Raw genomic sequence first — 11,363 nt, 5'->3', positions numbered from 1 at the left:
AATACAACTAGAATAGCTATTCTTGTTCTGAGGACTGCATAAATACTGCCAGCACCCAGGAGTCTGTCAGAATGTTTTGCATTTGGACATGAAAGCCATTTCATTAGAGAAAACTGAAAAGGCTGTGTGGAAGGGCTGAGCAAAGACAGAATGGATTCCCTGAATAGAAGTAGATGAAAGGAACACTCTCATTGTTACCATGGTCTTGTTAAAGAACCTGAAACACGCCGATTAAAAAGATCAACATGATCTGATAAATTCCTGAGTGAAAAAGAGAAGGACATTTAATCCTAGCATAATTTCATAAATAACCTGTCAAATGCAAACCAAAAATGTCCAGGATTATGTGAAATGACACTGTCATTTTGAAAATGTGACACAGAACGGATTACAGTCCTACTAATCCAAAGTGCTGTGAGAGAACGCTAGAGACACATATCCCTAGGATGTATTTTTGAGTATTTAAATACCAGAGTTGGCTTTGAGTTACATCTAAACAGTACCATGGGATGTGTGATCTCTAGACTGTGGATTTGGATCCCTTACTGTTCAGGAGGTTTGGGTTCTGAGGAAAAGCATGCTAAGAATGCTGTTGCATCATGATATTTGCTCAGGCATGGTCCTGGTTGCCTTATTCCCAGAAACAACCCTTACTGATCTCCACAGTAGACCAGATTTCTCAGGATATGAGTGTGTGTGGGTGCCCACTGAGAACAGCTCATCAGCGAGCGAGCAATCTGTATTTGGGACAGACCACTTGCTGTTCAGTTCAGATGATTCAGAACAGATTTGGAATGCGTGATACCAGGCCTTCATCCAAGGGGCAGCAGGTAGGAGAACTGAAATACTGTACTGTTTAATAGAAAAGTTTTCTTGGATAGTCAAAATAAACCTCTGTTTTAAAGAAACAAAATCTTACCACCTGAATTCTCCATGCTCCAAAATACGCCTTTTTTGTGGTTTAATAATATTTCTGTCCTTGTCCCTTCTCTTTCTTTTCCTTTCATTTGATTCTTCATTGGTACAAGGTCTCATTTACTGTGTGCCTTCAGTGATTACTGTCAGTAGCAACAGGATGTTTTCCTTTTTTCCTATGTTGTAATGCGGTTGGTTTGTTTATCCTGAAGGTGAGTGTTTTGCCAAATAAGTATTAGCTTTTTGTTCACTTCCCTGTTTATTTTGGTCATACAACAGAAGAGTGAAAAGAATATGGGTGAAGTATGATTGCATGTTTACTCAGTTTAGGTGTTTCAACACTTTTATTTAAAAAAAAGTGTTGAATCTCCTCTTGCAGGAAAAGATGCAGAAATCATCTTTCATGTCTTAAGAAGGACAAAAGCAAGTATTTATCCAATGAGGCAGTTAAATAATAGGTCTTGTGTAGTTACTGGACAATTAATAAAGGTGTTGATACATGGACTTCATAAATGCTTATGGAACAAAGAACGTTTTGTCCTAATGCAGCAGTAGAAGGAAATGTTTGGCAAACTTTGGAAGTAAAGCATAGCCAGGTCAGAAGAAGAATGTGGTTTCATAATACACTGTCTGAGCTGGAGAGGTTTGGTGTTTGTCTGAAAACACCATGTGCTCAATCTTTTTTCTTCATATACTCACCAATTTACTTTGCTATCACAGACAAAATGCAACTTAGTAAGTACTGTATTGCATTAAGTTAGTCTGCAAATAAATAGCTTTATTCATCTCACTTTATTGAACCAAAGTCTAACTTTTATGATATTTTGATACAGATATCTTTGTTCCTTCCATTATTCATTTCTGTAATTTTAATACATTAATAGAAGAATATTGTTCACTTGATGCCTCTAAGTTTGCATTGGTCTCAACCAAAGAATGAATTCACGTGGATAAAGTATTTGCTTCACCTTTCAGCAGAGGAACACTAAATCTCAAACGTGTTTCCTTGTAATTTGTTTTAGCTGTGTTGTTGGACATTAAAACAATATTGAACCTCCAAATCTGTTTGAAAAGACATCCCACATGTGGGCTTTGTTGATAATTAATATCTTATTTAATAAATATCAAAGCATGAAAGAGATAGTGTGTGATCACCTGCTCTGGCCTGAAGTCTATCACAGGTCATAGAATTTCACCCAGCAGTTGAGTTAACAAGATTTTTCTTTAATGCAGGTATTTTAGCAATGGCTTGTTTTACTTGTACATTTCAACTTTATCTAGCTATGTTTCCTTTTCAAAGTACACATCTTACAGATTCTTGTATCCATCTGCAACTTCATCTTTACCATAAATGACTCCAAATTAAGAGAAGGCAGAATGACAATAATTTAGCAATAACGAATGATTAGCAGAGATGCCATATCAAGATAAAGCACCTTTGATGCTCTTTACACTCTTCTGTACCATTTTATGTCAGAGGAGAACAAATGTGGGTTTAATACCCCCTTTGCAACTCCTAGACTCTTGAGCCAAGTGAGGATTTGGGGAAACTATGCACAAGAGCAGCCCCCGTGACTGCTTTCATTCTGTGCATCATCAGACCATTTCAGCAGTTCAGAGTACTTTGGAGGGCAGCATGCCCTTTTGTACTCCCTCACTTCCCCAGCGCAGTCATCTCCTCCTCTGTCTTCACTATAGCCTCCAGCGTTTGGAAAGCTACAGGGTGTAGAAGGATGGCTTTACTTAATCAGTGCAATGCCATCAGGGAAATCTCTTCATGATATTGTTATTTTCTGATGGAGAAATACAGGATTTACACTGTTGTCATGAAAGAGCTACTGTTTACTCCAAAGTAGGATAGATGTCATGTTTTCCTGAAGATCAAAAATTATTTGGGTTTGTATTATTTCACACGTTGGTGGTTGTTTTGGGAGGTTGTTTGTGTCGTGTCAAGTCTGTTAAGGCCATCTCTACTGACTCTTTAATATGGATTGTAACTTGTCCAGTGTCTTCATTTTTCTAATTGCATCTTAATTTTGTGAACCTGAGAATGGTGATAAGTATCTTCACATTCTTCATGGCTTCCGCATTCCTGCGTTATTTCTAATAACCACTGGGTGTCGTGTGTCTCTCTGAATTACAGTATATAGGGAAGGTCAAACTTGGTCCAATCAAGGACTGCCTGTGGACTGTTTTTCAGTATGAAAAGGGCTTTACCTAATTTACATAAAATTACAACAAGTAGTCACATATCTTACTTTAGAACAATTTTATTTATATACCAAGGGCAACAAATACGAGATAGGGATACTACAAACGACAGCCTAATTCCCTACATGATTTATTCCCCGTACCATTTACCCGGTCGACTGAATGACACATTGTTTGGTGGAAAAAGCCTAAAATGTCAATAGGTAATTAAAGATAGTCTGATAACATAAATGCATAATGTAGCAGAATTAAGGCTGCACTGGTGATCTCAAATCTGTATTTTCCTGATTGATGGGAACTATATTAGACATGACTATATTTGAGAATATTATTTTGATAAGGATTTTGGCCTGTTATTTCCTGTCATTTTTACAAGCAAATGAAAAGGCAAGAATTCATTACTTTTATGTGCAAGGATAACAAATGTACCTGATGCAGAAGAGAATTTGGACCTTGAACCTTCAGTACAGACCTCTGCTGCAGAGGATTCAAGACTTGCCATATTAGTTGCACATAGAAGGATTTTCTATGGACTAGTCATTAGGGAGATCATATGATGCGGGAACATTGGTATAGCCATGTGCTGTGCCTGACAGTACACATAGATGAGCCAAGGATATAGACTGGACGAAGGCTTTCCAAGAAGCTCAGATGCCACTGTGACTCAGTTGCTTTCCCTGTAGGCTTGTTATGTTAGATGGCTGAATTTATCTATCTGTTGCATGTGGGTTCTCTTAGTAGTGGTTGAGGCTTTGCTTAATAATACGATTGTGAAAAGTTCAGAATTACTAGAGCCATTTAAAAGACAAATATAGAACTGGCTCTTGGCTCGCAGGGCAGACTATGTTCCCCTGTGCTAGGGGACAGTAGCAGGATCCATTTTACCTTTAAGTTAGAAATCTACGCTGCACAGACTATCATAGTGAAACACTGAACAGCTTGTGTCCAAGGCTACAGAAATTGTGAGGGCTTATAGGAGCAGATGAAGAAAAAGCTACTGAGTGCTGATTTTTCCAGTGGCCTGTGTATAGTGTAGCCAAATCTGAATGGATTTTTATGAGACTAAAAGGCGGCAGTGCCTTGATGATAGTACTTCACAGAGCTTCAGACCAACTTTCTAAACTTATCAAGTGTAGCATCTCTTCTGTAGAGGTCTTGTTGTACAAGGGGATGTTGGTATCAGTTAGAACGTTCTTTTGTTCTGGAGTCATTTATGGACCTTGCTGAGGTCCATAATGACTATGTTTGCAAGCCTCTGGTCAGGGAAAAACTAAAAACCAGTTATGATTTCAAGTGAGATAGCAGAATGGACAGAAGATACCAATTGGATTCCTAATCCACATGCAAGGCTGATTTCTGTTGTGCTGAATTCAGGAGGAGCTACTGGGGGCTCACCACTCTTGAAAATGGGGCCATTTGTTTGCATGTCTTTGGGAAAATAAACAGAGCTTCTTGGAAATGTTCTGAGAGTAATTGTCTTCCAGATTGTATTGATTTAACAGAACTAAAACCTTTAAGAAAAATGTGTCAATGTTGCTGAAAAGTTTACTGAAAAATTGCCTCTTTTATTTTTACTTTTACAGTAGTAAATACAATGTTAATCAGTACAATATAAAACTAAAAAGATATAAAATAGAAATCAAATTTGGTGATGTTCCATTTTGCTTTTTTTGAATTGAAATGTAGTTTTGTTCAAAATTTTTGAAATCTTGGAATTTCCTGGAAGGTAGAAATACTCTCCTTCTTTTATTAAAATTAATATAGTGCTCTAAATTTCCAATGTTCTGGAACAGTTTTAATATTTTTATCAAATTCCTCAAGTGCAATTGTTATGGTGGTCAGATAAAATGGAGGATTGCATAGCGGGAACAGTAATGCCTGAAAAAAGTATATTTCTGATCCTAAGATAATTTATATAATTGGATTTGTGATACCCTGCTGTAATATTGTTTTCCTTTGTGTCATTGCTGCATGGAAAGAAATAGCATTGATACTAAATGTTTGTATGTTCCTGCAGGCCAGAGAAAGAAACCTGTAATGGAATATCAGAAATTACAAGCATACCCAGGCTGTCACACTCTTGACCAGCTCTGCTACGCCAACAAATACACCGCATCAGTAGGGCAAAAGCAAAGTATGCTAAGGATGGTAGAATATTTAGCAGATGTTTATGGCATTTGTGGCTCCAGGACAAGTCCTATGTAGATGTAAGACTGAATTAGATTTTTTCAGTTTTGCCAAGGGCAGGAGAAATCATATCTAGTCAGGGAAGATGGTTATTCATTTTTTTTAGGAAATTCTCCACATGATGGCAGTAAAAAACCTCTGGAATTCAGAGGTGGTTTATGTTTCACCTTCAAAAGCCAAAGAGAAAAAACAACCCAAGATGAAAAACTGAGTATGTGACTGAGCTTTTAGATTTCCCATTTTTCTCCTGGTAGTCCTTAAATTCCCCAGATAGTTTTCCAGACAGCAAGGCTACATGCAGCCTGGCACAAGGAGAATAGGTCACCCGTCACATTATTCTAGGGCACAGTGTCACTCACAGGCACGACTTCAAAAGATATTTTTGTTGTCTTACGCTGTGTATCAATGTGCAGAGGGAGAAGGTAAGGAAAAAAGAGGTTGTTTTTAATCCCTATCCAAAAACTTGTCCCTGCCCAAAGAACCTGGAGACTGTAGCTCATCACTTCAAGCCACATAGCAGAGGGCACTTGGATAAGGACCCACTTTGCCCCAACTGGGCATTTGACCAACTTGGTTTGATTGCTGTAACAATGCCAGACAGAGATTAGTTGTGGAATGAGTTTACAGTTGAGACTCAGCCTGTCTAGAGCGCCTGGATAGCTTGGTGTATGGAAGCACTTAGAGGGGAGTGTATTTAAAGAACCCAGAGGCAGCTGCGTGGCTAAAATTAAAATGCATTTTTCTTGTATTGTTTTTGCTTGGTTTCCTGTTGCACACTCTGGACCTCTCTTACGAGAGCAAATGGGCAAAGGAAGGGGATGAGTCAAAGGGGTGAAATTGATCCTAGAAAATCCTGCTTTGCTTTTTACAGCTTGAATGCACCAGATATGTGACATGAAAAGGCCTGTGGCTAAAACAGTCTTTGAAAGTCCCCTCTTCATATTCATATGCCTTTCATTCCGTTCTTCTTTCATTCAGCCCATAGATTTTCTTTTTGTGTGTGTGCAAGGATTGCTGCTCCATACCTTTCTCCCCATGTTTCCTTACGAGGTCTAATTCTACAGTGCCTAGCACCAAAAGTAGTTCTCTATAGCTGATCAAAACGTGTGTAAAAATATCAAATATAAGTGGCAGAAAAATACTGGTGTGTAGATGAATGCATAAGGTACAACTTACAGATGAGTCAGACCAAGATCTCTGATAAAGCAAAGTTAAAAATATAAACAAGGTTATTTATAATCAATAGAGCAATTGCTCCTTTAAAAAAAAAGATTATTTTCTTTGAGAGAGTATATTACTTAGAAGTCTTAGCATAAAACACATTTAGCAATTTATACTCAGACGCTTCTGACGTGGGGAATTATTACCCCAGAATAGCACGTGGGGAACTAGGAAATAGATCTAAAAACTTGGTCAAGGTCATATAGGAAGTCTGTGGCAGAGTCAAAAAAAACATGAGAATGGTAAGGGCAGTTCCTGTTCACCATTTCTCTCTCTGATCATGTGCCCTATAGAGGTTGTAGAGCCTTACTATCAGACTAAGAGCTTGCTTAGTCTGATGCCCTAAATGCTGCTTTGGAGATAAATACAAAATTCTAAGTTACGGGCAGCTTGGGATATCAAGGGATGTTGTAGTGGAGTGGGAGTCGGCCTCTTCTCCCAGGCAACTAGTGATAGAAGAGGGCACAGCCTCAAGCTTCGCCAGGGGAGGTTCAGGTTGGACATTAGGAAGCATTTCTTTTCAGAAAGGGTCATTAGACATTGGAACGGGCTGCCCAGGCAGGTGGTGGAGTTACCATCTCTGGATGTGTTTAAGAAAAGACTGGACATGGCACTTAGTGCCATGGTCTAGTTGACATGGTGGTGTCAGGGCAATGGTTGGACTCGATGATCCCAGAGGTCTCTTCCAACCTGACTGATTCTGTGATTCTGTGTTATTCTGTGTGACTCCATGTGATCTTTTAGCAAAAAGGAAAAAGACATGTTTATCTGTCACAGTAAATGTAAAGGGGCTATTCAAAAAAACACAACTCCCCTCCAAACCAACAAATGTGCTCATTCCATCTGCTTAAAATGCCCTGTAAATCTTTTCTAAGAGATTTAAATTTAAAAATAAAATTACAAATATACTTTAAGCCATGCGGCTTTCCTAAAGAGTAGGAAATCTATTAAGGAGTGAGATAAAATCACCAGCCTACCTTGCCACTGATAAATGGGAAAGTAGAAGTCAGGGGCGTAACTCCCCAGTTTTTGAAACCATAGGTTGATCAGAAGTAATAAACAGAATTTCATGTAGCTCATCCTTCACTGGTATAGCAGAACTTTATTTTCAAAGGGATTAGGTTCTTTGTGTACATGTAGCATTCCTGTACCTGACAAGGAGAGATACACACTGTAGCCTGAATCCCAAGTTAGCAGCACTGAAAGGGTCACATTAGCAGTTTTAACTCTGGCCATGTCAAGGGTACTCTAGAAACAATGAAACCAAAAACTAGGGGGTAGTCAACAGAGTCTGAATAAAACAACAAAACTGAAACTGTTACTGTCTAAATCAGCCTTCTGCATCAGCAATCATTTTGGCCAGTGTTTTGGGTATTCTGCTGAAATCTCTCGGGGGTGAAAGACTGAGGAACAGTAGCCCCATTAAACCCTGCTAAAGACTGTGGCTTTCACAAGTACCAACTTCTCTTTTTTTTTTGTCATACAGATAATGCAGCTCTGGTATCTCTGTACATTTTCTGCAAGAAGAAAGGATGGTGATTACATTTTCTGGTTTGTTTTTCCTCTTCAGAAATAGCTCAGTTGTGAATGACCCTGTGTGATGAGTAAGAGAAGTTCAGCATGCAGTTTTTGTGCTACAAAAGGGCCTGTTGGTAATTTCAATGCATGTTTCCCGAGTCCTCGGAAAGGTCATTGGGGGTCTCCATTACGTGCAGTCTAGAGCCTGCTACAATTTTCTCATACAATTTAATCTGCTGCCTGGATGGCCTCCAGTGTACAAGCAACTGACAATCTACAGTCTTTGGAATTGATTTCCTGGAATCGTGGAAGGCCTGCTTGGCCTCCAGATGACAGATGTGTGCTGGAGCTCTCAGTGCAGCAAGATGCTTTAGAGATGAGAGAAAATTTGCCTCATTTCAGCATTTTCTGTAAGCTTTTAAATCTTCTTCTAGTGATTTTAGGGATAAAGTTATCACTAAGATACAAGCATCATTCTGAGTAGGCATTATTAATAATAATCCTTTGCTTTCCGTAGCTCTTATCATCTGGGGATCTTTATGGGTTTATAAATATTCTTTAAGACAAACATCTCACTTATGAATTTTATAACTATTGTCATAGTCATTTTACAGCTGGGGAATCAAAAATTAAAGGACAGATAAATGAGTTGCCAAAGTTCACACACCAGGGTAGCGTCATCACCAGAAAAAAAAAGGTTTTAATCTTAGAGTTTACTTCAAGCAGTTAATGTGGATTCATGCTATAACTCTCTTGTCTTCACTAGGATTATGCCTGTACTTTATTTAAAGCACATGAAAAGTACATGTTCTTCTTAGTAAACACAATACCCTCATAAGTAGAGTGAGAAAATAACATGAGATTTCTAACTTATTTTCCAGTTTTAAGGCCAAATATTTCTCCTGTTTATCTTCTGTATGTAGCAAATGCTATTAAATCTGGACTATAGGTGCCATTCCTTCCTCTCATAGTGTATAGCAGCAAAAACCACATCTCAGACTGAGGGTCACCAGAAAAAGACCCTAGTGGCGAATGCACATTGGAAAAAGTTTTGTTTTTTTCATTGAAAAATATGAATATAAACAGTTAAATGAGAATGGGTGTTAATTTTCTCCCTTGATGACAGGCTAAGCAGGCAATCTGAAGCCTGAATGATCTGCTGTCTTTTCAAATCTAGAAATGTCTCTTCAAACATAGAAATCAGGAACAGAAAATAGGAACAGAAAAGCTGGAATTCTTAATACAGAACTCCAACTCAACTGGCATAGTAATGGCTTGTTAGAATGGCTCATATGACTAAAATATGAGTATAAGGGCATACACGGTGGCTTGTCCAGAAAGAGGATACATACACCTCTTATGAGATCAGGGAGATTTCTGTTGAAATCCCAAGCCAGAAATATCTGTTGCACAAGGCTTGAGTTCGGTTTTGGCTCTTCTGTGGGAGTGGTGCTGTTTTGGGGTGGTTTTGTTTTCTTTGAGAAACTAGCCAAATCCTCTAAGGCATAGAACTACATAAAAACAGGCAAAAAAAGTTTACGTAGACTTCCGCTGGAAAGGAATATAACAGCTTACAGAGAGAAAGCAAAACATGTGTTTTATGGTGACAGACTTGGTACAGAAAGTAGAGGAAGCAACTAGAGAGGTTAGAATACAGTCTACAGCAGCCTTGTGCTAAATAGGATGTGAATGAGAACATGAGAGTGGAGGAGAACTTATGTGAACATGAAACAAAAGTATCCATGACCCTTTTGAAGGAAAGGAGCGAGAACAGCAAAATAGAAAAAGCGGATTTCAAGAAAGCAGGCTTAAACAAACTCAGTATACTGGAAGATCACATGTCATGGAAGAGAAGTTTAAAGGAATAAAGGAATTAAGCACTTCCTGATGAAAAACATGCTATTCAGAATTTAATGATCCCGAGGCAAGGAAAGAATAGCAAGTATATAGCAAGAAATCATCTGGTTAAATCATATACATTGACCTCAAACATGTGAAAGAGTCATACAGGAAATGAAAATTATGAGAGATTACTAGGACTGGTATAAAGGAATGCATAAGTATGTGGGGACAGAAATCAAAAAGAACAAGGCACAGAAGAAGTTATAATTAAGAGGAACAAGAAACCTTTTATAAGTGACCAGCTTAAAACATATGTTTTTATAAAGAACATTACAGTTTATGACTATTGAGTTTCTACTTGAATTCTATAAGGAACAAGAGAAAGACTGAGAAACTATTCAATACTCAGTTGAGAGAGAAAACTAATAGTGTGAGATGTCTTAGGCCAAAACATCTAATGCCTTTTTTGTTTCAGTATTCACTAAAGAAGTCTACTGTAATCATGTGGCTAATACAATTGTTATGAAAAACAAAGGAGCATGATCTTACACCCTAATAAAATGGACTCTAGCTTATTTAGAGCACTGGCCAAAACTATTTAAAGCTGTCAGCAGGCATCTCTGATAACCTGGAGATGCTTGCTAAGGCTCTAAGAGATTGAAAAAGGACAAATGTAGTGCCTAAAGGGTAAAAAGGAAGAAGCCAGGGAATTTTACATCAGTCAATTTAACTTCAATTCCTAAAAAAATACTAGAACAAATAACGAACAAATAATCAAACCAGTTATATGTAAACATCTGGAAGACAGCAAAGACGTGGCTAACAGACAGAATGGAACTGTTAAGAGCAGCCCATGTCAAACCAATCTGTTTTCCTTCTGTTTTGGGCTAATAGGGCTGTGAACAGAAGAGCAATAATAGATGTTGTGTGTCGTGACTTCAGCAGCATTTCTGACCATCTTTACATGTCACACAAACATACCACATTTTTATAGGCAAAGCAGGAAAACTTGATATGAACACAATGACTGTAAGATTAGGGCAGAATTATTTGGAAAGCATACTCAGACAATAGTTAGTAATAGCAGTAGTAGCAAAATAGCAAAAGTAATCAGCACTGTCAAATTGGAAGGATGTTATCAACTGAGTTGAACAGGCATCTCTCCCGTGTCTCGTACTATTTGGTATTTTCAGTAATGACTTGGGGATGGAATACAGAGTATGTTTATTCCATTTACAGATGGCAGTAGGCTGGCCACAGCAAGTTGGAGGACAGAATTCAAATTCAAAATGGTCTTGGCCAGTTGCAGAAGCAATCTCGAAAATTGGGTGCAGTTCAGTATGGAGAAATGAGAAGTTTCATATTTAGGTGGGATTAAGCAGCTTTAACAGCTTGGAATAAGAAATAACTGGCTAGTCCTTTACAAAAGTATCTGGGGGATAGAGTACGTCTCTCTTGGGTGCAAAACC

This window comes from Nyctibius grandis, chromosome 4 (genome assembly GCF_013368605.1).
Source record: "Nyctibius grandis isolate bNycGra1 chromosome 4, bNycGra1.pri, whole genome shotgun sequence".
NCBI lineage: Eukaryota > Metazoa > Chordata > Aves > Nyctibiiformes > Nyctibiidae > Nyctibius > Nyctibius grandis.
This window is presented reverse-complemented; position numbering follows the sequence as displayed.